Source organism: Carcharhinus amblyrhynchos, chromosome 25 (genome assembly GCF_965287045.1).
Source record: "Carcharhinus amblyrhynchos chromosome 25, sCarAmb.v2.hapA, whole genome shotgun sequence".
Classification (NCBI taxonomy): domain Eukaryota; kingdom Metazoa; phylum Chordata; class Chondrichthyes; order Carcharhiniformes; family Carcharhinidae; genus Carcharhinus; species Carcharhinus amblyrhynchos.
Window position 1 is genome coordinate 28,756,965 of NC_137348.1, and position 27,006 is coordinate 28,783,970.

Genomic DNA, 27,006 nt, shown 5'->3' on the forward strand with positions numbered 1-27,006 from the left:
GTTCCAATCCCACCATGGCAGATGGTGGAACTTGAATCCAATAAAAGCAAATCTGGAATTAAGAATCTACTGATGATCATGAAACCATTGTCAATTGTCAGAAAAACCTATCTGGTTCACCAAAATGTCCTTTGGCGAAGGAAATCTGCCGTCCTTGCCTGGCCTCCCTGTGATTGCAGAGTAACAGCAATGTGGTTGACTCTCAACTGCCCTCGGGCGACTAAGGATGGGCAGTAAATGGTGGCCAGCTAGTGAAGTTCATATGCCATGAATGAATAACAGAAAAGGTGACTGCTCCCATTTTCCCTGCTGTAGGCTTAATTTGATCCAGATCAACATCAAAACAGGAGAGCACTTTCCTCAGTTAGAGAAGGTCTTTGAAGTTGACTACTACCCAAATCTTTGTTTTGCTGGTTTATGCAGTGGAAATTGACAGCTATTCAGCACATCCGTGCCTGTGTATTTTGATCATTTCTGCCGACAAGATGGTGGTGTTTGTGCTGTCATTGAAGGCACGACTTTAGACCACTCAAATGTGGATATTGCTGAAAGAGAGACGTGTTGTTGAAACTTTTTGTCTTGCACTCATCAGAACAAATGCAAGAATGTCAAATTTCAAACCATCACACTTTATACTGAAGGACAAAAGGGTGCTGATTGGCTGGGAAGTTGACTGTGATTGAGTGAGAAATTGCTATTGGCACACTTGGTATTGTTCAGTAAATTCTGCTCATTCACAGAATTTGAACAGTAGAGCTTTGCCTTGTGTTTTGCAATTGTGGGTTGGTTGATTACAGTCTGCGCTCTGTCTATTGAAAACAGCCAAAGCAACATGCTGCTTGAACAAGCCTTGCATCTTTGAATTGGGAAGCCTGTAGATCCCTATTGCTTTCTCCATGGCCAACCAGAACTGACTTGCCAGCCATTCAACACCCTTTACTCTTTTAGTACAAATTGCTGTGATTATTTGAAACTTGGCAATCTTGCATTTGTCCTTATGAGTGCACAATGGAAAGGTTCATCAACATGTCTCTCTTTCAGTAAGATGTCATTTTGTTCACACCCACACTTATAACTAACTACAGAGCTAAACTGTTGTTAAACAGTAAGTTGCCTCACTGAGTGCATCACTGATGTAACTCTGAAGAAAAACCTAAAGCCTTGTGAGGAGAGGAATCTCTAGGTTTGGATTAATACTTGCGAGTCCTCAATATCTCAAACGACATATCCTCTGTGATTGATATACCTTGTGGGACTTCCACAAATCTGTTCACTCAGTCATAAAACAACAGCAGGAAATGTTTTCTTTCATTGCCCCTGGATGTGGGAGAGTTTAATTCTCAGGTTCAGCAAGGAAGTGGACATGGATATCTGTTACATACGTTGGGGCGTCGCCCCTTTAATGGACCAGGGTGTGGGGTGAGCTGGCCAGGAGGACAGTTGTCATTTGGAGTGTGGAGCAAGTGGACTGAATGAAGAGCTGTGTTCCGCGATGCCTGTCTGTGGAGTAGTTCTGGAGGGGACCTCTCAGTTCCAAGAAATTTAACAATATCCAATATGTGATCCTGCTACCATGGCAATGCTCTGAAGCTTCCACCAGGCTTTCCAGTCTGATGCAATTGGGTTTTTGCCTGGAGTCTTGGGAGAGCTGGGATGTAACGTCCTTGTTGCCTTACATCCCTCTGAATGTCATGTTTTCATGTGCTTTGCAAGCGTGCCTGCAAACAAACCTCAGTAAGCCTCGTAATGAGAACTAATCAATGCTCATCTCCTAAAACTGCCAACACTTCATCAAACATTTACAAGGTCTCAATATGACCATCCTAAAGTGCACCATGAAACAACACGGGTGGCATGGTCAAACAGGTTGGAAATCAACCTGCTAATCTTTTCAACCAGTAGAGCAGGAGAGACTTCTGGTCAGTCATAGAATCCCTACAGTATAGAAGGAGGCCATTCAGCCCATCGAGCCTGGACTGACCACAATCCTACCCAGACCCTATTCCCATAACTCCGCACATTTACCCTGCTAATCCCCCTGACACTGGAATCAATTTAGCTTAGCCAATCTACTAACCTGCCCAACTTTGGACTGTAGGGTACAGGAGAAACCCATGCAAACCCAGGGAAAACCCATGCAAACACAGGGTGAATGTGCAAACTCTACACAAGTAGTGACCCGAGGCCAGAATTGAACCTGGGTTCCTGACGTTATAAGGCAGGAGTGAAATCACTGTGCCACTGTACCGTCCACACTTGATGTGGAGTGGTGTCCCTTAAGCTATAACGCTTGTTTTTCTATGCAACAAAGAGAGAAAGATGCCGATGATCCTTTGTGGACTGTGGCTAATTGAGGATGAATAGTGTAGTATGAATGGCCGACATTAAACTCTTGGTCCTCGCAGCGCCAGTTGGTAAAGGAACTGAGTCACACAAATCTAGAACGGCCCAAGTTTGATGGGTAGTCTTTGCTGAGTTATATAGGGGGTGATTTTCCAGCCTCGCCGTGCATGGCACAGATTGTACCAATCCCAGAAAATTGTGTGTGTGGGCCAGAAACGGGTTTAGTGCCAGGTGCTAAAAGGTTTGGATTCATCGTGGTCCTTTTCTACTGGCACAAATGGAATCTTGCCCAGAAAAGATGCAAGGCTGATTAGCATATTTAAAATAGCATTTAAATATGCTTAGCCCATTTGATGCCAGATTCTCCCAGCTACCAGGATCTTCTGATCATTGTGGGGGTGGGCACAAGTCTGGTGAGAATTACTATTGGCCTCCACAGGCATGATGACCAGGCCAAGGGGCAGGGAGACTATTGAAGCCCCGTTGTAGTTGGGCACATGGCTGGACAGTGCCCACCTGGCGCTCTGGCAGTGTATTGGAGGCTATGCCAAGGAGTTGGGGGGCGGTGGGGCAAGGCCTGAGTGCAGGCTATGATGGGGAAGCTTATGAAGGGGGACCCAGTAGGAGGGGCCCAGTGCCTTGATGCCAATGATCTGTATCTGGGAGGGGGTGGGGAAACATGGTGCCAATGTTAGACGCGGGAGGCCAGGGGGTCTTACAGTGCACTGTGAGATCGGGGCACCCTTTCAGCACAGTGCCTATTCACTTTGCAGCCAGGCTCTCAGGTGTGTTTGGGTCCTGCCCCTCCCAGAACTGGCACGCAAGTCACCACTCTCCTAAAAAAATGACTGTGGAACGATTGCAATCCGGTCTGTGTGAGACAGATTGGCATGGATAGCTCCAGTTTTCTCGCTGTTAGTCATTTTTTGGAAAAAATCATCTGGAATTTTATCACCTCGCCCACCCGAGGCTCGTAAGATCTCACCTAAGGCCAGTGGAGAATGCTGTTGTGTGAGCCTCGCCCACCCTGATTCCAGAGCAGGCCTGCTGGTAAAATCCCGGCAATAGTTTCAGCTGGGTTGCGGTATCAAACTCGGCTGTCTTAACTTAGCTATCAGAGGTGAAAATTAATACCCAGGAATTTTGCTCTTGACTGTTGCAAAAAGTGACCCCCTACTGAAAACTCCGGCGAGGGAATACTGAAATGGAGCACAGCTGGTACCTTCCCCCTGGTCACGTAGACTGACAGTGAGCGCTGTGTTAACTTCCACATGGAGTGCATCAGAGAGCAAAAGTCTGGAGGGTTCCCAGCTCCAATGAAAGTGGTCTGAACAGTAAACAGCATCTTGCAGGAAAAGAGAGAAGAAAATGATAAAAGACATATGCAGAAGAAAGTGTTTGTGCATCAACTTCGGGCAGTTTTCTCTATCTTATTCTCAGTTCAGTATTACGGAAACATTTTCCATTTACAAACATAGGTTGTCCTTTAATCGTGTTATGGGACATTTCTCTGTTTGGAAATCTTCACCATTTGCCTGTGCAGCCTTAGCTCACTTTACATTTGACAATAAGATACTACCGAATCTATTGGCCTGTAAACACTCATTTTAATCTGACACCATCTCCAGATCTTAATTCACACCTGATTCACAGTGGTGAAGGGGAAAATCTTGAGGTGTGACATCCCTAAGAAAATGTATCAGTCCCCTATCGCTTCTAAACATGCTGTTTGCATTGTTTTCCTCATGAATTAATCATTTGAGTCCCCAAAAACTAGTAAGCTCTGCATTTTTAGTGAAAAATATTATTGACCTCAAGCAATGAGCATTTTATTTTGAATGGTGTGGTGGTCTGAATTGTTGGTCTTTAAGGTAGCTGGAATTTAAATTTGCAACATTTTACCAGGTCAAGTACCTGTTACCTAAAACTGCATTGCATTTTGGATTTCAGACCAATTTGGTTTTTGGACTTTTCATATAGGACTAGACCTACTTAACATTACATTAGACAAAGGTAGGCCACTTATAGTCTGAAGTCAGTAAAATGTCTCAAAAAGGTAACTGAATAATGAATGAAATTGCCTATAATATATTGTCACCCATGGCAATCTTCAATCCTACTTGGAGGAGAATGTTCAGAGTGTTGATGTGTTCTGTTGGACGGCATTCTTGAATAGTTCTTCCAGCTTCACCTGTTAAAGCTAAAGTTTATTTATTAGTCACGAGTAGGCTCACATTAACAATGCAATGAAGTTACGTGAAAATTCCCTAGTCGTCACACTCCGGTGCCTGTTCGGATACACTGAGGGAGAATTTAGCATAGCCAATCCACCTAACCAGCATGTCGTTCAGACTGTGGGAGGAAACCGGAGCACCCAGAGGAAACCCACGCAGACACGGGCAGAACATGCAGACTCCACATAGACAGTGACATAAGCCAGGAATTGAACCTGGGTCCCTGGCACTGTGAAGCAACAGTGCTAAGCACTGTGCCACCATCTGCCTCATCATCATTGATTTTTGTTTCATAAGTTTGTCTTTTAGTTTGTACATTGACAATATTTCTTGTTCACATATAAATCTATATTGCTCGAGTGCCTCTACCCGCCCATTAATCATCTTAATAATATCCTTCATCCCCACCGAATTCATGGTGTCATCCTCATCATCACTGGCCGATTTGTGCTGCCAGTTTCTGGGCCGATTCCATGGGGAACAGAGATCCCTGGACTGATTAAGATGTTTAATAATGATGGAGAAGAGGTGAAGCGAACAACATTTGCAGCTAGTGGCAGTTACACCAGTGTGCTGACAGAAGGATCCTTCGACCTCTTTGGTGACAGAGTCATTAAGCTTGGCACTAATATGTATAGCGTTTCACGGCCTGTGGAAACACACATGTCAGGGACGTTGAAGAGCTCGACTGCACGCGTAAAGGAGAATGCAGCTCCCAACCCTCTGGCTAAAGAGGAGCTGAATTTGCTGGCACAGTTAATGGGAGGTGTGGAGAGCAAGAAGCCTGTGGGTACTGAGCCAGGGTTTCGGCTGAATCTGTTTGGCACAGATGAGGAGGAAGATCATGCAGCGGCCATAAGGCCTCCAGATCTTTTGGATGAAGTGATCGAAATAGAGGTCTCCAAGGACCAGCAGCAGCATGAAGAGTTGGCTAGAATAATGGGAGAGTTCCGCATCCAGGAGCAGCCCAGGCACAGCCGCAGTAAAGGGGATGACCTTCTGGCCATGATGGATGACTTGTGAACTCTGCCAGTCAACAGTGAAGTCTCTTCCCCATGACGTATATTGGCACAATATGTGTGGCTGAGTCACTAGCTTTTACTTCCCCAAACAAGTTACAGTTCCTGTACCAAGTGCTGAATTCACGTTCTGTACAATTTTGTGCACCTTGGCACTGTTTCATCCAGTTAAATTCACTATCCATAGTACATATTAAACCAGTCAGAATGTGATTATATTCACCAACACTTAATGATTGTCAAAACCTGGATTGTGGTTTGGAATGTAATGGGCAATGAAGGAGACAGAGGCTTTGGCTCAGCTGTGAATTTCTCCATATCTACGAACAGGAGGCAGATTTGTACAGGATGCAAGTGTCTTTTTTGAATATGCATCTATGAAAATCAAATCGCACCAGGTAAAACAGATTCTGGCCTATTAATCACCAAAGAGTGGGGGCAGCAAAAGGTAAAAGTGATACATATGTTGCCTCACAGCACCAGGATCTGGGTTTGATTCCAGCCTTGGGTGATTGTTTGGAGTTTGCATGTTCTCCCAGTGTCTGTGTGGGTTTCCTCCGTGTGCTCCAGTTTCTTTCCATGGTCCAAAGATGTGCAGGTTAGGTTGATTGGTCATGCTAAATTGCCCTCTCATATCCAAAGATATATAGGTTAGAGGTAAATGTGCAGGGTTACAGGGATAGGGAAGAGGGGAGGGCCTGATTGGGATACTCTTTCAGCAAGTCGGTGCAGACTCAATGGGCCAAATGGCCTCTTTCTGAATTGTAGCACTATAATTGTAGCATGGACAAGTTGGGTCAAAGGGCCTGTTTCCATGCTGTAAACCTCTCTGACTCCATCACTGCTTTTATCATAAAGTCCCTACAGTGCAGAAGGAGGCCATTCAGCCCATTGAGTCTGTGCTGACCACATTTCCACCCAGGCCTTATTCCTGTAACCCCACACGTTTACCCTGACACTAGGGTCAATTTAGCATGACCAATCAACCTAACCCGCACATCTTTCGACTGTGGGAGAAAACTGGAGCAGCCGGAGGAAACCCATGCAGACATGGGGACAATGTGCAGACACAGGGAGAACATACAAACTCCACGTACACAGTGATCCTTGCCAGGAATTGAACCCAGGCCCTTGGCGCTGTGAGGCAGCAGTGCTAACCACTGTGCCATGTGCCACCATCAATTGACATTGCTGACCCAAAAATTGCCTCGGTCCATCGGCTGAGATGGAGTAAACAGCAAAAACAATGGGCAGAATTTTTGCTGAATTTTAGCTAAGTGTTGCTTTTGGTGTGAAAATTATCCCCAACAGCGCAATCCAGACTGGAATTGTTGGACACTTGAAGAAAAAATCCCTCACATGTAAATGCTGTGCCTGTGGCAGGGACCCGTCTGATTCACCCGCCCTGGGTGCCATCTGAGCAGTTCTGTCAAGCGGACAATGCATCTAAACAGCTCCACAGCACTTCCTCAGTAAAGTCAGGAGAGCAGCAAGGAAGGCAGTTCCTCACTTGGTGGATGGGGGTCTTCACCCACTGCTTGATGCTATGGAGGAGAAAAGGGGAACAATCTCTGCTGGCAGAAGACCCTCCAAGAAGATCACAAACACTGCCTGGGAGACAGTGGCAGCATAGTCAGTGCCAACGGCCTCCACAAGAGGATGGAAGTGCAATGCCAGAAGATGATGGACAAGTGACTCCGTTCCACCATGGTAAGTGCACCATGCCTCCTCTCTGCGCTCCACCATGTTGTCACCCTTTGGAATCGCATCTTGGCCCCCATGTGCTGCCATGTCACAGGACCCCAGCCCTGACCCCACACTAACTTCCTCACACCCCCAGGATGACTCTCCTCATAACCCCTCCCTCTACACACGCCAGGTTTCATTGACATCTGACCCACCAGATGGAGAGCTTACATTAACACAGCAATGAGGTTACTGTGAAAATCCCCAAGTCGCCACGGTCGAGTACCTGTTCGGGTACACAGAGAATTTAGCATGGCCACGTTATCCCAATTCATGTTCCTGCAGGCTAAGATTGCCCACAACCTTCACTAGTGAGTGAAGATCGGTGGTCGGACGCCGGAGTTGAAGACCCTTCCTCCATTTGAGGAGAGATCCCTGGAACTCGCAGGGGAGGAGTAGGAGCCGGCCTGTGCTGAGTGAGGTGGGCCTGCAACAGAAAAGTGAGGGCTTTTGCACCTTGATCCAGTGAGAGTGGGAGAACAGAGATAGACACACAAAGTGAAGATGCTGGGTGAATTGGCTGTGATGGTGTTTCCACACAGCTGCTGCCTTTGACTTTCACCAGTGAAGAAGTGCTTGTTCTGGAGGTGCTGCTGAAGAAATCTTGGCAAGTCACTGAAGTACATCTTGGCAATGGTACACAGGCTGGATTGGATAAAGTGGTGGATGGGCTATTTTGTCCTGAATGGTACTGAGCTTCCTGAATGTTGCTGCAGCTGCACCTATCAAATCAAGATGTTGTATTATTTTGTCTAATTGATGATAAATAGCAGCACAGCCTGCCGACTGCTTTAACTCCATCTACGCACGTTTCCCTCAATACTGAGCTTGTATGCAACACTGGGCCTCAACATAAGCACAATAATGAACAGAATAATGAACCTGAATTTAACATAGCATCACAGCTGACCTGAATTTTTTTTTATTGTTGATGAGAAGATCATTGATTCATTAATTGATTTACGCCAGCAGGTTATGAACAGAGCTCGCTGTTGAGTTAATCCTCCAATTTTCTCACAGCTGTTTAACACCATTACTACAACCATCTGCTTCTCACTTCAGCTGTCACTGTGCCAGCAGCATTTGCAAAATGGTGTGAGCTGGAAATCATTGTTGTATTGTCTGTTCGTGTGCCTATGTAGGAGAGATTAGTAAACCTCCGAGCATGGGATCTCAAATGCTAGCTCCTTGGGGAGTTCTAATACTGCTCCCTTCCACCAAAGCAAGACTTTGATGCACAAAGAGGAAAAATCCTCTTAATTTTTCAGGCGGTTGCAAGACACATTGAGAAGTTGTATAGATTAATGTTGACCTCCCTCATGTTACATATTGAAGTTGATTCCCTCCTGCCGTTTTAGTGGGTTAATGTTGATTCCCATCTGACACTGGCTTGCTTAATATTGTAAGAAGTCTCACAACACCAGGTTAACGTCCAACAGGTTTATTTAGTAGCAAAAGCCACTAGCTTTCATCGCACTGGTCTTTTGTCAGCAACTGATGAAGGAGCAGCAAGCACTTTGAAAGCTAGAGGCTTTTGCTACCAAATAAACCTGTTGGACTTTAACTTGGTGTTGTGAGACTTCTTACTGTGTTTACCCCAGTCCAATGCCGGCATTTCCACATCTTGCTTAATACTGACGTGCTCCTGGTGTTGGATGGGTTAATACTGACACGCTGCTGGTGTTGGATGTGTTAATACTGACACGCTGCTGGTGTTGGATGGGTTAATACTGACATGTTCCTGGTGTTGGATGTGTTAATACTGACACGCTGCTGGTGTTGGATGGGTTAATATTGACATGCTCCTGGTGTTGGATGGGTTAATATTGACATGCTCCCGGTGTTGGATGGGTTAATATTGACATGCTACCAGTGTTGGATGGGTTAATATTGACATGCTACCAGTGTTGGATGGGGTATTTTTGGTTCCCTCCTGGTGTTGGATGGGTTAATGTTTGTTATCTCTTGGTGTCAGATGGGTTAATGTTTACTCATTCCTGTTGTTGGCAGGAAACCACCTCCATCCCATGGTTGTGTTTTGGGGGTCTGTGTACTGAGTAGAAAGTTCCAGTCAACATGCAGAAAGCGACCTTTCAATCGGCCTACCCACCGCGCCTGGGCAAGTAGCCATTACAATCCCCATGACCTCCCACCCTGAGCCCATCCATCTATCCAGGAATGAAAATGGCCTTAAGGTGGGAGCACGGTGGGAGAGGGAGCAGTACGATGATGAGGGGGAAATTGCATGTGGGTCCACCTCCAGATCCACCTCTGTGACTGTGTTTAAAAATTCAACCCTTTGTCCTTCCTCATCTAGTTATTTAACCAGCAACACGTTTAAACCACACTCGCACTGTGGTCTGCAGCTGACAGGAGACCGACGTTGCTGCAATTGGTCACTATCATATAAACTACCCTGCCTGTAAAAAGAGCCAGCTAATAGGTGTTTAGCTGTTTGCAGTTGTTGAAATTTAGTGTTCACTTATTGGGCCTTCTGTGACTTTATAAAACTAAAATCATCACTTGGCCAATAAAGGAAAATAAAAATAAATTACCAAATGGGAACCAGCAACCATGAAATAAAATACAGAAGGGGGAAAGAAAACAACAAGAATGGTCTAAACATGAAATACCGGTACCTGACAGTCAAAAATGAAAGATGCGAGGATAAGCCTTGAATAATGTTACACAAATTAGCAACAATCACATAGACTACGCCATGAATACGCTCACACCATGTCTACATTCGAATCAAGGGGTAGCACGGCGGCACAGTGGTTAGCACTACTGCCTCACAGTGCTAGGGACCCGAGTTCAATTCCCGCTTGGGTCACTATCTGTTTGGAGTCTGCACGTTCTCCTCATGTCTGCGTGGGTTTCCTCTGGGTGCTCCGGTTCCCTCCCACAGACTGGTTAGGTGCATTGGCTGTGCTAAATTCTCCCTCAGTGTACCCAAACAGGCACCAAAGTGTGGCGACTAGGGAGATTTTCACAGTAACTTCATTGCAGTGTTAATGTAAGCCTACTTGTGACTAAACTTAAAATAATATTTTGGATAGGTTTAATCCACAGCAATACTGCATGCTCCCCATTGCTGTGGGTTTGGTTTGTGCATCGATCTTCCCTTCAGAGAATTTGTTGCTTCAAATCACCAAAGCTTCATTTCTTTTTCACAAGTTGACTGAAAGCACGCTTATACCTGTCTGACAATTGAACAGGGTTCCCTTGCTTATGGCTGTATTCGGATATCATGTCAGCTACACTGCAGACTCTGCTGTGTGCTCTGAATATCAATTTTTTTTTTACTGTGTGTTATTTCTCAACCTGATACCAGGATTTGGGTGCTGTCTGAAACAATATTGGCTTAAGGCCACCAGTTCCTGATTGTTGTTTTTAAAGTTTATTTATCTATTACTGTCACAAGTAGGCTTACCTTAAGCCTGCAATGGAGTTACTGTGAAAATTCCCTAGTTGCCACAGTCTGGTGCCAGTTTGGGTGCAGTGAGGGAGAATTCAGCATGTCCAATGCACCTAACCAGCATAGCTTTCAGACTGTGGGAGGGGACCTACTCACCCAGACACGGGGAGAATGTGCAGATACTACACAGACAGTGACCCAAGCTGGGGATTGAACCAAGGTCCCTGGCGCTGTGAGGCAAACAGTGGCTAGTATTGAATGACGAACATGCTGGTCAGAGTATCTGTCAAACAATTTTAGTTAGCACAATAATAAAACAATTGTGATTCAGCTTGATGAAAGCTTGGAATGTGAGGACAGAACTAAGGGATGTGAGGTTAAAACTGACAAAGTTGGAGTGAGATTAGAGAAATACTTTACTTTTCACCCAGGAGAGCATACACAGAATTGATTTGCTTTAAAGAATCACTACGGAAGAGCTGTGGTTAGTGGTTTGGTCTCACTAGAGTACAGCTGAATGCATTACTGTGCTTGGAATTGGACAGTGGACTGCCTGCTGTGTTGTTTTTAACTAATGAAATTAATGTATCATAACTGATTCCTCTGAGTGCTCAGGTTGCCTCATTGCTTCTGCCATCCAATAGATAAATAAAACAATTCAGGGCTTGAACCTTATCTAAACCAAGGTAACTTATCTTAACACAGATAGCTGTTGAGATGACCTCAAATGTTAGTGCGATCCTGACACACGCACGCGCGCACGCATATTAGGAGCAGGAGTAGGCCAATACTCTCCCAGAGTCTGCTCTGCTGTTTGATAAAGTCATGGCTGATCTGATATGACTGACCCCTTTATAGCCTTTGACTCTGTTATGAATCTATTCAACTCAGCTTCCACTGCTGCTGGGGATGAATATTGCATAGACTAGTGACCTTCCGACAGAAAAGGAATCTTCACATCTCCCTCTTAAATGGGAGATCCCAGGCATGATCTTACCTGCCGTTCACACCACGCCCCCGCTGCAGCGAAGATGGAGAATTCGGCGCCCAGCCAAATCTCCGTTCACTGCCGCAGGATGGGAAAATCCTGCTAGCGTGAACAGTGGTAAGATTCCGACCCACTTATTTTTAAGCTGTGCCCCCTAGGTCTACCCTCTCCTATAAGGGGAAACATTCTCTCAATACCCATCGTGTAAAATCCTCTCAATAAGTCTCAGTCAGGTCCCCTCTCATTCTTCTATGCTCCAATGGGTACAGGCTCAAACTGTTCAACCTTACCTCATAAGTTAGCGCCTTGATCCCAGGAATCAGTGGAAGTGATTATCTGAAGATGTTTGTGTAAGAACAGCAAATGGGTTGAACTGCGGTGTGCTGTAAGGCTGAACAATCTGCCGGTATGCTTTACCCAGACGTGGAGATGATGGGAAAAGCTGGTGCTCTGGAATTACAGTAAGAAGTCTCACAACACCAGGTTAAAGTCCAACAGGTTTATTTGGTAGCAAAAGCCACTAGCTTTTGGAGCACTGCCCCTTCATCAGATGAGTGGAGAGTTGTGATCACAAACAGGGGATGTAAAGACGCATACTCAGTTTACAGAATGCTGATTAGAATGCGAGTCTTTACAGCTAATCAAGTCTTAAAGGTGCAGACAATGTGAGTAGAGATAGTATTAAGCACAGGTTAAAGAGATGTGTATTGTCTCCAGACTGGACAGTAAGTGAGATTTTGCAAGCCCAGGCAAGTCATGGGGGTTACAAATAGTGTGACATGAACCCAAGGTTCCGGTTGAGGCCGTCCTCATGCGTGCAGAACTTGGCTATCAACCTCTGGAATTACCCCAGCATTAATCAGCAACTTTAGGAAAAAGCAGATTAAATGGCAGGGTATGCATCCAAGTGGTTAGTATGATTGTAGCTTTGAAGCAGATCACAGACGGAGAGGCTCCAGTGACGAGCGAGATATGAGTAATATTTAATAAGCTATGTTTAAGTAATACTTAACAAGCAAAATATTTAGCTACTTGATGAATAGTGAAATGATTTAATTGTACCACATCATCTAAAACCCTGTGCAATGTAAGATCGAATTAACACTGGCCCTTCTTGATTGTATGCATCGAATACTTCCCAAAAGTGGTTTGGGTATGTTCCATTAGTAAAGGCTCCACCCGGGGGGATGATGGCCTAGTGGTATTATCGCTAGACTATTAATCCAGAAACTCAGCTAATGTTCTGGAGACACAGGTTCGAATCCCACCACAACAGCTGTGGAATTGGAATTCAGTCTGGAATTAAGAATCTACTGATGACCGTGCAACCATTGTCGATTGTCTGAAAAACCCATCTGGTTCACTAATGTCCTTTAGGGAAGGAAATCTGCCATCCTTACCTGGTCTGGCCCACATGTGACTCCAGAGCCACAGCAATGTGATTGATTCTCAACTGCCCTCTGAAATGGCCTAACGTACCATTCAGTTCAAGAGCAATTAGGGATGGACAGTAAATGCTGGCCAGCCAGCGATGCCCATGTCCCAAAAAGGAATTTTTTAAAAAAAGCTCATTCAGGAGATGCCATTTATTTAATACAGGTTGCCCGTGACAGTAACCAAAACAGGTCACATTTAGATATCGGGGCTATAAAATTCTGAACTTGCGCCCCTAAAACTGTCATGTTTAAACCCTATTGCCTGAATACTGTTCCTGAAACTGTATTTTTAATATCGAGCAGAGGTTGTCCCATGAAGGGTCTGCTGGAACAACAAGGTTTCCAAGATATCTTTCACAGGGATGTAATCAGGTGGGAATGAATCATGGGACATGGGTGAAGATATTAGGAGGCCAATGTCACAGGGAGATAGAAAGATTAGGGGAGAGAAACTCTTGAATGTGGGACCAAGGCTACAGAAAGCATGGCTGCCACTTCTGGAGTGAAGGGTAGAGGGTTATATTCAGAGTAATAGAGTTATGGGAGGGGTGGAATAATTTTAGGTCTGGAAGGGATGGTGATAGTTAAGACCTTTTAAGGTATTTTTATTTATTCATGGGACATGGATGTCGCTGGCTGGCCAGTATTTATTGCCCAATCCTTGTTGTCTTGGAGGGCAGTTGAGAGTCAACCACATTGCTGTGGCTCTGGAGTTACATGTAGGTTAGGCCAGTTAAGGATGGCAGATTTCTTTCCCTAAAGAGCATTAGTGAACCAGATGGGTTTTTCCAACAATTGACAATGGTTTCTTGGTCATCAGTAGATTCTTAATTCCAGATTTTTATTGAATTCGAATTCCACTATCTGCCATGGCAGGATTTGAACTCTGGTCCCCAGGACATTAGCTGATCAATAGTCAGGTACTAATATCACTAGACCACTGCCTTCCTTTAACGTATAGTAGGCAATCTTTGTGATAGAGAGCTGGTGTGGTCAGAAGCTCAATTTGGGTTGAATAGGAGGAGGAGCCCGCAGACAGTGCAGGTCAGCCTGAGGCTGGGGAAAGGAGGGGGAGGGAATTGGTGGCATTGAGGGCTGAGTAGGTTTTGGGGTCTGAAGTCGATGCCTTCAATCTTCCCAAAGTTTAACTGGAGGAAGTTATGGCTCATCCAAAACTGGACATTTGACAAGCAGTCAGACAGCACACAGCAGATGTGATCAATAAGTTTGCTGACGACATGAAAATTGATGGTGCGGTAAACAGCGAGGAGGAAAGCCTCAGATTACAGGCCGATTATATATGGGCTGGTCAGGTGGGCAGAACAGTGGGAAACTGAATTTAGCCCTCGGATGTGTGAGGTGATGCATGTCAGAGGGACTAATGAGGCAAGGGAATACACAGTGAACGGTGGGATGCTCGGAAGCACAGAGGATCAGAGGGAACTTGGGGTACTTGTACATACATCCCTGAAGGCAGCAGGACAGATACATAAGGTGGTGAAAATGGAATATTTGACTTTATTAACTGAGCGGAGAAGGTAAGAACAGGGAGGTTAGGTGGAGCTGTATAAAACGCTCGTTCGACCGCAGTTAGAGAACTGTGTACAGTTCTGGATGCCACACGATAGGAAGGATGTGATTGCATTAGAAGATCGCAGAGAAGGCTCACCAGGATATAGCCTATTTTCTACATTTCTGTTACGTTTGAGAGGGAGCTGGACGTGGCCCTTGCGGCTAAAGGGATCAAGGGGTATGGAGAGAAAGCAAGAGTGTGGTACTGAAAATGTCTGATCAGCCATGATCACGTTGGGTAGTGGTGCAGGCTGAAAAGACTGTACAGCCTCCTCCTACTTTCTATGTTGCCTGGGCTGGCGTGTTTCAGCTGTGAAGAGAGGCTAGTTAGGCTCGGGCTGTTCTCCATAGAGCAGAGAAGGCTTTTTCGGAGAGTTGGTACAGACCTGATGGGCTGAATGTCCTCCTGGTGCACTGTGCTGATTCTATGGTTCTAACCTGATGACAGCATTCTGATTTTTGGAGCCAGTGAGGATGAGTGATCTTCCTCTTTGGCAACAATATGTATGCCACCACCAGAGCCCGCCTGGCTTAAAAGGCACTGGCAAAGTAAACCTCCTAACATGTGGTCCTCGGACCTCCAGAGGAAGCAGTGCCACTTCATTTCTTTCCCAGCTGCTACCCAACAGCGGCTTTTGGCAGCACCTACTCTGAAACAAATGGAATGTGAGATGGCGAAGGCTGAATTTTCCTTCATAACTGCTTGAACAGTTAATACCCAACCTTGGTCAAAGCAGCCTGCGTGAAGGTGCAAAAACTTTGCAATCGCCAACATAAGAAATAGGAGCAGGAGTAGGCCATCTAGCCCTTCGAGCCTGCCCTGCCATTCAATAAGATCATGGCTGATCTGAAGTGGATCAGTTCCACTTTCCCGCTCTCTCCCCATAACCCTTAATCCCCTTGCCTACCAAAAACCTATCTACCCGTGACTTAAATATATTTAGCGAGGTAGCCTCCACCACTTCAACGGGCAGAGAATTCCAGAGATTCACCACCTTTTGAGTGAAGAAGTTCCTCCTCAACTCCGTTCTAAACTGCACACCACCCCCGCCCCGGCGAAGCTGTGCCCTCTAGTCCTGCTGGCCTTTCTGAGCGGGAAGAATCTCTCTACCTCTACCCTATCCATCCCCTTCATTATCTTATACGTCTCTATAAGATCCCCCCTCATCCTTCTAAACTCCAATGAGTACAGACCCAGTCTATTTAGTCTCTCTTCATAGTCCAACCCCCTCATCTCTGGTATCAGCCTAGTGAACCTCCTCTGCACTCCCTCCAAGGCCAAAAAGCTGCGATAAAAACAAGTTTGCAAACACCACTGGACACAGTGCAAAGCCAGAATCATCACCCTCCATTGCAATGAAATCCAAATCTGACGCACCATCACTTACTGCTGGCCAGTCCCATTCCTTCCTTTGGCAAATCCATAGAATCCCTACAGTGCAGAAGGAGGCTATTCGAGTCTGCACCATCCCACTCAAGTCCTATCTCCAGAACTGTAAGCACTTACCCTGCCAATCCCCCTGATGCTAAGGGTCAATTTAGCATGGCCAATCAACCTAACCCACGCATCTTTAGAGAGTGGAAGGAAATCAGAGCACCTGGAGGAAACCCACGCAGATCCGGGGAGAATGTGCAAGCTCCACATAGACACTAACCGAAGCCAGGAATCGAAGCTGGGTCCCCGGTGCTGTGAGGCTAACAACTGTGCCACTGTGCCATCCCTCTTCTTGCCCTTGATCCTATGGTCTGACCTAGTGATGATGCCAAATTCAATAAAAGGAAAATCTACTCGCTCAGTTGCTGACTAACTTGATCTGGATTGTCTGCTGCCACTGGGGGTAGATCAAACCAGGGACCTACAATCTTTAACCACACTCTCTTTTTAATCTTGGATCGGGATCAGTTACGTCTGCAAAGCAGAGTCCCAACAGCCTGTGCACTTGGAGGGAGAGCCTGCCACACCTCGAAAGGACATTTCTGCAGTGCTCGAACAAGTGTTCAGGCCTACTGCTAAAAGGACAGCAGCTCACAGCATAATGTAGATTGAAATTTGGAAGAGGTTTTGATGGAACACCAAACATCAAGGAGTAAATTCAGACCTAAAATACTGAGAAGGGTTCCATTTCAATATTTCATGAGCCCTACTGAAAGGATCTAAAGTGCATGAAACATGTATCATAGGCAATCTAGAACATGTTTTCACAGTGGCACCGTGGTTCGCACTGCTGCCTCACAGCGCCAGAGACCAGGGTTCGATTCCCAGCTTGGGTCACTGTCTTGCGACGTCATCATATTTTCCTCGTATCTGTGTGGATTTCCTCCAGGTGCTCCAGTTTCCTCCTATAGTCCAAAGATGTGCACGTTAGATGGATTGGCCATGCCAAGCTGCCCCTTGGTGTCCAAAGATGTGGAAGTTAGGGGGATTAGTGGGGTAAATGCATGGGATTACAAGGATAAACTGGGTAAGATTAAAAAAAGTGGGTTAGTGCACATTCAATGGGCCAAATGGCTTTTTTCTGAACTGTAGGAATTTTATGATTACATGTCAAGGTGTAAGCTACTTGCTTTTAAATAACATCTTTGATGTGTTAAAGCACCCAAAGGTATCCCACAGGTGAGTCATCTGAAAGAAATTGACTACAAGCTGAAGACAGATACTAGGATTGGTTACCCCAAAGCCTAGTCAAAGACTTGGGTTGAAAGGACTGTCGCGAAGGAGAAGAGAGAAGCAAAGAGGTTCATGGAACAGATTCAGGAGCGTAGATCCTGGGCAGCTACAGCAGTGGCAGGGAATGTGAACAGTGCACAAGAGGCCAGAGTTGGAGGAATGCAGAATTCCTGGAAGCATGTAGGGCAATGGGAAGATTCAGATCTAGAAAGAAATGAGGAGGTTCTGGAAGGATTTGTAAACAAGGGTGAGAATTTTAAAAGTCAATGTGCTGGTGGATGGTAAAACAATGCAGCATAGGGATGATGGATGGAAGGGCCTCAGTGTGGCTTAAGATGCAGTGAAATTTTGGATGAGCTCAAATCTATGGAGAGTTGAAACTTAGAATACCAGCCAAGAGAGCATAGGAATAATCAAGTCTGAAATAACTAAAACATGGGTAAGGGTTTCAACAGCAGATGGGTTGGAGCAAAAACAGAACTGGCAATGATATAGCGACAGCCTTTATGATGGAGAGAATTTTGGATTGAAAGCTTAAATTGGCTTAGTGTCAGATATGATGCTGAGATTGCGCATTGGCTGGTGTGAAAAGATAGTTGATTAACGCAAGCCTTATTCTTTCTATTACTTTGGCTGATACAGAATTATTGTTGACGCTGTTAGCCATTCAAATACTTAAGTTTCTATTTGTCCACATAGTTTTGTTTATTTGTTAGTCACAAGTAGGCTTACATTAGCAGTGCAATGAAGTTACTGTGAACGTCCATAGTCATCACACTCCCGCACCTGTTCGGGGAAATTCGGGAGAATTTAGCATGGCCAATGCACCTAACAGCACGTCTTTCAAACTGTAGGAGGAAACCGAAAGACCCAGAGGAAAATCTCGCAGACATAGGGAGAATGTGCAAGCTCCATGCAGACAGTGATCTAAGCCAGGAATCAAACCCAGATCCCTAGCACTGTGAGGCAGCAGTACTAGCCACTATGTTACTCGCCGTGGCATTACAGCCTTTATCTTTACTATTTTGTTGTATTACCTTGTCAAAAATGATCACTGATATTTAGAAAATAGGCCTTAACTTAGACATCCAATTGAAATTAAATTATTTCAAACCAAACCCACCCATTCTCCCCTCCGCCTCGTGCCTTTGAATGGCTGCCATATTACAAGCTTATCTCACTAGTTATTTATACCAAAGTAATAATTACATTTTTATAAACATCTTTACATTTTATTTGACAAATTAAGTACAGAGAAAATATTATTTGGGATGCACAGAATTGCCAATAGACAAAGGCAAAGTACTGCGGATGCTGAAATCTGAAACAGAAAATGCTGGAAAATCTCAGCAGGTCTGACAGCATCTGTGGAGGGAGAAAAGAGCCAAAGTTTTGAGTCAGGATGATCCATTGTCAGAGCTCTGACAAAAGGTCATCCAAACTCGAAACACTGGCTCCATTCTCTCTCCACAGATGCTGTCAGACCTGTTGGGATTTTCCAGCATTACCTGTTTGTGTTCTGGAAATATGTTTTGTTTCGGTGGGGAAGGGGTGGGGGGGGACATGGTGGCACAGTGGTTTAGCACTGCTGCCTCACAATGCCAGGGACCCGGGTTCGATTCCCGACTTGGGCCACTATCAGTGTGGCTGTCTTTGCATATCCTCCCCGTGTCTGCGTGGGTTTCCTCTGGGTGCTCCAATTCCCACCCGCAGCCCAAAGTTGTGCAGGTTAGGTTGATTGGCCGTGATAAATTGACCCTTACTGTCAGGATAAATACGCGGGGTGACGGGATTAGAGGCTGGATGGGATTGTGGTCGGTGCAAGACTCGATGGGCCATATGATGCCCTTCTGCACTGTAGGGATTCTATTTCTATGAAAACAAATAGGTTCTATTTCTAAAAGAGATAACAGAGTTTGAAAAAAAGATAGAAGCTAACAGATTAAATGGGCAGCATGGAACATGGAATATTGTTCATCAGATCTGTTTGCACTGAGTTGTGGATCAGTATCTGAAGGGGATCACTGACTGGTCACCTGTTTATTCAGTCACTTCATTGCTGAGCACAGCATGATGGAACATTAATCCCAAAGCGAAACTGCTGTCTGCTGTGCTATGAATCAGCCTCTTGACTGACAGACTGCCTTTGCGAGGAAACAGATTCATTTGCACCACTAGGATTTACTGTTGAGCTGACGTTGTTCGAACAATCTTTGGTTTTCATCATAGAACTCCTGGATTTAGAAAGAGAACATTTCTGAAGACACTATCATTCAGAAATATGTCACAATGTCATTCTCCTGCTTATTCAGTATCATGAGCGTAGATCCGATAAGAATGCTGCTTTGTCCTGTGTTATGGAGAATAATTAAACCTTAGTAACCGGGAGCGTTGTAAAGCCCACTTGGTAATTGTGCTTCATTTTCTGTCCATTTTCAACTCCAGCCTGCTATTTCGTCTTGTCTTTTTGACCTATTCTTCCCTCCTTCGAGTTTTCAGCTCCCTCCCTCCCCGAGGTTAAATTGGGGTATAGCAGCTCTAAAACAAAATTGAGATGTTCAGCTCATTTGCTGGGATTTTACGACCTCGCTCGGGAATGGCTTATAAAATCCCGCCCGAGGCCAACGGAGAATCCGTTCTGCGAGCCGCGCCCGTTCCGATTCCGGGGCAAGTGTAAAATTCCAGAGTCAGTCCACCATTCAGATCGATCATGGCTTACATGCAGCTTAACTCCAGTTTGAAATTTCCAATCAACCCAATCTCAATAGCTTTATGTGGCAGGGATTCCAGATTTTCATTAGCCTTTGTATGAAGAGATGCTTTCGCGCAACACCGCTAGACAGATATAGATATATTTCTGTAAAGAAAAAGGTCAAAGGGATATGGGGAACAGGTGGGGAGGTGGATTTGAGACCAGGAAGAGATCAGCCATGATCTGATTGAATGGCAGAGCAGGCTTGAAGAGCTGAATTGCCAACTTCTGCTTCTAATTCCTATGTTCCTATGGACACTCAAGATTCCTAGTATAAATTTAAGCCATACACCCTCTTTGATCTGCACTCTCCCATTAGAGGAAATAGTTCAAATCCTTTCAGTCAAGTTAAACACTCCAATTAGATCGTCCTTTAATCCCATAGAATACCTACAGTGCAGTAGGAGGCCATTCGGCCCATTGACGCTACGCAGACTCTCCAAAAGAGCATCTTATCCAAGCCCAGCTACCTGCCCTATTCCCGTAACCCCACACGTTTACCATGATTAATCCAGCTAACCTACACATCTTTGGACTGTGAGAGGAGACTGGAGCATCTGGAGAAAACCCACACAGGCGCAGGGAGAACGTGCAGACAGTCATCTGAGGTTGGGGTCTCTGGCGCTGTGAGACAGCAGTGCTAGCCACTGCGCCACCTGTATGTTAATAACAGCTTCCAGCTTTTAGTCCACCAAAGCTGAGGCAAATAATCCAAGTTGAACACTTTCAAAGTGAGTGCTGATTGAAGGAATTCCTTGAGTACCTTGCAGCTAAACTGCATTACCATTCTGAAAAAAGCTAGAGAACAAACTGAATGGGTTCTGACAATATTGATTGTGCCTATCACAACACTGTGAACATAGACTGGGAAATATGTTGCGCAATGTAAATATTACATATAGCTGTCTTGCTGAAAATAAAGTTGGCGTTACAAATTGACACTGAACATATAAAAGAGCAGATAGAATTTAAAATACACACGTACAGAAATGTATTGACTCAATCAAACCAAAGGTTATAGCAATGACATGTCTTACAATTGTGGTGTGTTGCTGTAGAACCATAGAAACCACACAGTACAGAAGGAGGCCTGTTTCGACTACAATCCCACCCAGGCTCTAATCCCGTAACTCCACGCATTTACCCTGCTAATCTTCCTAATTCACACATCTTGAGACACTTAGGATCAATTTATCCTGGCCAATCCATCCAACCTGCACATCTTTGGACTGTGGGAGGAAACCGGAGCAGCCGGAGGAAACCCATACAGACATGGGGAGAATATGCAGCCTCCACACAGACTGGGACCCGGAGCTGGGATTGAACTGGGGTCCCTGGCGCTGTGAGACAGCAGTGCTAACTGTGTCACCGTGCCTTTGATGATTTACCCATCAGATGTTCCGGAACAGCTGGCTAGCTTTCTGTCGTAAAGGAGCGAGGTGGTTTGGGTGGGATGACTCCAGCCAGTGTTGAGGTTGACATTTAAATATGAGGGCTGAATTCTCCCATTTTGAGGCTAAGTGCCCCGTCGGTGCGAATACCGGAGTGTTTCCTGTTGGCAGTAGCGTCTGTTGGGTGGGATTCACGCACCTGGAAGATGCTAATAAGCTTATTTCAAGCAAACCGCCAGCCAGCCCCACTGATCTGTGACGGGGCAGTCATTTTTAAAGGATGTCCTGATCTGTGTGCTCGGAGATGGGATCCCCCTCTCCCCAAAAAATGAAATACTACCCCCCACCCCACACTGACCAGGGGAGCACCACTCACCCCTCATCAAAGAGGGGCATCCTCTCCCCCCACCCCCCTCCAACCAACAAATAACGGATAACACCCCATCACACTGCAGAGGCATGGGCATGGCCCAACCAGACCCCCACTCAGTCCCTAACCCAAACCCCAATGCAGACCCCCGCACTCTGCCCCCTCTTCCCCCTCCCAGTCAGCCTACATTCTCCTCAGACCCCCTCACTCATCGGGTCACCCTCGTGTGTGCATGGCGTGTGCGTTTGGGAGGGGGGTTGACCCGTGATTTGAGCGGTGGGGTGTGGAGGGGGGGGGGTTGCTGGTGCTCTCCTGGGCCCTTGGAGTCTAGCACGCCAAGACCCCACTCAGGGGTAGCACATGTCAAGCTCCACAGGCTGGGAAAGGTCTGGGTAGGGTTTTCAATGGGCAAATCAGCAAACCCAAACAGGTTTCCCATTTTAATGGCCAGCTGTCAGGTTCATTATAGCCACACCAGAAAATTCCTCTCTATTTGTTGAAAGCTGTTGCTTTTTTTTTTGGGTCATCTTGCGCCAGATTGCCTGGAGTATATTTATTTTGCCTGCATGGCCACTTTCCTCTACACTGACACTGCTGGCCCGCTGAGAAGCTGCCGACATCCGTTGGCACGGCAATGGCAGACCCGCCATGGCTGCTATCCTTCTTTGCCAGTGGACCAAGCAGTTGTGATATCATAACATCGTGGAAAGCTGTTTAAGAGAGAGAAGTGCGGAGAGTCCACCTTCTGCCTCCCTCAGGCAACTGAGGATGCTACATAAGGAGGGAGGGGGAAATTCAGAAATGTTTCATGTAATAAAATCGACCGCTTTGAATCGTAGACATGGTTAGTTTGTTTATTGTTCTGTAATGTCTTTCCAGCAGCCTTTGGCATACATTAGCTAACTTCACATAAGCCAAGGACCAGTGTGACCTCATTACTAGCAGGGCCATTATGGGATTGTAGAGCAGTTGTTTTAAACCAAAATTTATACTCAATTTACATTTAACGTGAACACAAAAGTATTTTTTTCAGAGGTTTCATTGTTTTGGAGAGGGGAGGAGTAATAAAACACATCTCGAACACAAAATAAAGGTGGAATCTTAGCACGCAATAAGAAACAGGTTCATCCAAGGTTTCCAGGGTGGAGGGGCATGCTTTCACTGACCCCTCGCTCAAAACGGGCGTAGAATGCATTGAGGTCATAAACATGCACCAACCACAATCCCACCAGGCCCTATCCCCGTAATCCCATGCATTTACCTTACTAATCTCCCTGACAATAAGAGGCAATTTAGCATGGCCAATCAGCCTAACCTGGGCATCTTTGGACTGTGGGAGGAAACTGGAGCGCCTGGAGAAAACCATGCCAACGTGGAGAGAATGTACAAACTCCACACAGACAGTGACCCAAGCCAGGAATCGAACCCGGTTCCCTGGCGCTGTGAGGCTGCAGTGCTTTTAAAATTCAGTCATGGGACATGGGTGTCACTGGCTGGCCAGTATTTATTGCCTATCCCTAGTTGCCCTTGAGAAGTGCTAACCACTCTGCCACTGTTTTTTCAAAGAAACATATTCAAAACTCATTAAAATATCCAGATCTATTATGATCAAGATAACCTTTGAAGCTGACTTGTAACCATATCGTGTTCAGATGATTAAATCTACATTCATTGGAAACGGGAATGGCGTTGTTGAGGATTAGAATGAGAATAGTATCATTTCTTCTAAGATATGCCTTTTCTGTTCCTCTAAATCCAAATGATATTTAGCCATCGCTACTCAAGACAGTTGTAGATCAAATTATTGTTGCAGTGTTTTCAAGCGTCATTCATAGTCCTGAAGCTGGCAGGTGGGCAGATGGTTTACCCTATAATCCTCAACAATACTGAAAGATGAGCAACTTCCTGATAAGCCTCAAGTTGCTCACAACCCCCTCAACCCGCTGGTGATGCCTCTTTTGGTTAGCTAGGACACATTGGGTAGGAAAAGACAATGGTGGCGATTTTACTGGCTTGCCCCATGCATCGATGGGTGGAGGAATTCGGTAAAATCGCGCAGGAGCTGAGAAATCAGGATTGCGCCTGGTTTCTCATCTCTCGCAATCTTACTGGCACTGGATTTCCAGCACGGTCGGCCTCTGTCCATTTCCACTGAGAGGCTAATTATATTATTCACATTTATGGTAAGCATCATTTCCATCTGTTTCACAAGCCCAATTGGCTGGGCTCACTTGCCATTGTAGCCTTGTCGTAAGAGGTTCTGTCCGGTGAGGAAAACACCAGTTCCCTGTGAATGGGGAACACTCGTGTTACCCTTGTCAGTAGAACTGAAGACCATTGAGGTCCACAAGGAGGTCAGGGGTCGGGGGGCTTGCCTATTAGGCAGTGCCAGCCTGGCACTCCCTGCCTGGCAACCTGGCACTGCCAGCATGGCACCTTGGCAATACCCACCTTGACACTGCCCAATGGGTAGTGCCAGGGGTGGGGCCCGGAGAGGGCAAGACCTGGAAGGGTGGGACCTTAAGGGGCAAGGCCTGAATGAGGGTGCCTGGAGGGGTTGGGTTGAGACTAAGACGGCCCGATTAGGGAGGAAGAGCTACTCTGCCTATGTTCACGTTGGGGGGTGGGCATGATCAGTCTGGGCAGTGGGGGGGAGCGGGGGGGAGATACCAGGGGCTATATTTTTGGGTGGTGAGAGGCTCATGATGGGCATAGTCTTCTGCAAGATCTCGCTCTCTCTCTCTCGCGCTCGCTCTCTCCCGCTCCCGCTCTCTCTTTCAGGCTTCTGCTGTTGGAACTACACATGCGCAGCCACAGAGATCTGCACATGCACAATAGCTCCCTCTGATGCCTATTCAAGCTGGCTGGTGAATTAAGTCATGCCCACTGCCTCTAGAAACTGTCGCGCCCATTTTCCAAGCACTATGTGCTTAAGATTGGGAGTAAAAAGCTGCCCAAAAATTGGATCTGCAACTCTCCCATTTTCATGCAAGCTGGACACCCAGTGGGTGTGATTTTGCTGCCTGTCTATGCCATGCTTCCACTGCAACAATGTTGGAGAATTAGGCAGCCAGCCAAATCTCTGATCGCTGCGGCGGGATGGGAAAATCCTGCTGGCGTGAACAGTGGTAAGATTCCGACCAATAAAATACAAGTCATCAATGGACCCATTGCGAAGAGATTAAAGCTTAGGCCTTTGAGAAGTGGAAATACTCAATAATAAATCTCTCCTACACAAAATAGAACTCAAAACTAAGTAATTAGCCATTTATGTATAATAGCCCTGTAATGGAATTGTAGTCAACTTTTTTTTGAAATGGAAGATTGCTGAATCTGGTGATATTCCAAAGTGTCAGGGAGAAGGTACATAGTGCCCAATGAGCTTGGATTTTGCACAGCACTGATGGAAAGCTGGTATTTTACTGTATGTCATGGCGATTTATGTTCCTCATTCTTGCCACTGTTGGAGAGCCCGGGGCGGCGGTCGACTTTGGCAGGACCAGAAGATCCTGCTGGCGGGAAGGTCTGGAAAGTTCTGCCCGAAATTTTTGATATTTTACTTCCTTACTTTGCCCGTCGACACAGGGGCTACTGAAGTCCTTAGTGTTTTATTAGAAACTAGTTGAACTGATTTTGTGATTGAGGAAGAGCCTAGTCTCGACTTCTGTTGTTCCATTTTCTTTACCTTTTCATGTTGCGTTTGTCAAATCGCTGTTCTCAAAATGATTGACTATGTCATAGTTTAGTGTTAAGATGCAACTCTCTGCCTGTCTGATTAGTGAAGCTTCTGACATACTTGATCTGAAATGGGATAATTTGTAAGGCCCACGTTGATTCCAAGGACCACTGCAGTAAAGAGAGACTGATATAATGATTTATCTAACACCTTTCACGGCCTCAGAACATTCCAAAGTACTTTACGGCCAATGAAGTACTTTTTGAAGTATAGTCACTGTTGTAATATAGCAAATTCTGCAGCCAGTTTGCACGCAGCAAGCTCCCATAATCTAGCAATGAGATCATATTTGTGCGGTGACACAGTGGATAGCACTGCTGCCTCACAACCCCAGGAACTGAGTTCGATTTCAGTCTTGGGTGACTCTCTGCGTGGAGTTGGCATGTTCTCCCCATCTGTGTAGATTTCCTCTGGGTGCTTTGGTTTCCTCCCACAGTCCAAAAGATGTGCAGGTTTGGTGGATTGGCAATGGTAAATCACCCTTTAGTGTCCCAAGATCTGTAGGTTAGGGGAATTAGTGAGATAAGTACATGGGGTTGCAGAGATAGGGCGGGTTTGGGCGGGCCTGGGCAAGATGCTCTGTTAGAGAGTCAGTGCAGACCTGATGGGCTGAATGGCCACCTCCTCCACAGTAGGGATTCTATGATAACGAGGTAATCTGCTTTTTGTGATTTTAATGAACAGTGGCCCGAACACTGGAGCGAACTCTACCCATCTCTTCCCCAAAGTAGTTTGATGGGATCTTTGATGTGTACCTGATGGAGCAGACAAGACCTTAGCTTAACATCTCGTCCAGAAATGGTCAGCACAGTTCAAATTGAGGTTGACCACTGAGTTTAACCCTTCGACCTGTTCAGATCTTTTTGCTGCAGGAATCCGCTGCTGATGTATGAACTCTATTTATGCAGTTACTGTGGATCCAATGATATTTGGAAGTCGTGATTCTCTGCAGTAGAAACTATTGCACGTCATATTTTACAACTTAATTAAACCAAGCTTTTGCGAAGAAAAGACCATTAGCTATGTCTTGCAAAATAACCACTACGACACTAATATTAATTATAGGATTCACTCAGAGTGCGTATTCGTTTGATTTAGTATGACTATTGGGCAAATAGCATTTTCTCTGTAACCAGATTTATGGGGAAACAGAGCAGTTTAAATTTTCTTGCGCAAACAACATTGAATAACAGGACTAAGATTAATTACTATTGAGTTCCACTCAGAGATAAAGGATTTTGGAACTAAATGTTGATGAATATTTTTTAAAGGAGTATTGCTCAATCTGGGAGTTCAGAAAGTAGACTCTAGGTTAGTCTTACTTCAGTGTGAA

The 27,006-nt window shown here is 45.6% G+C and overlaps 1 protein-coding gene and 1 pseudogene across 1 annotated transcript in view; both read left to right on the forward strand.

Annotated features, from left to right (window-relative positions):
• Positions 1-27,006, forward strand: part of cacna1ba (calcium channel, voltage-dependent, N type, alpha 1B subunit, a) — a 621,447-nt gene that overhangs the window by 369,497 nt on the left and 224,944 nt on the right. The window lies entirely within an intron of this gene.
• LOC145358277 (protein OSCP1 pseudogene) lies at positions 5,023-6,332 on the forward strand (annotated as a pseudogene).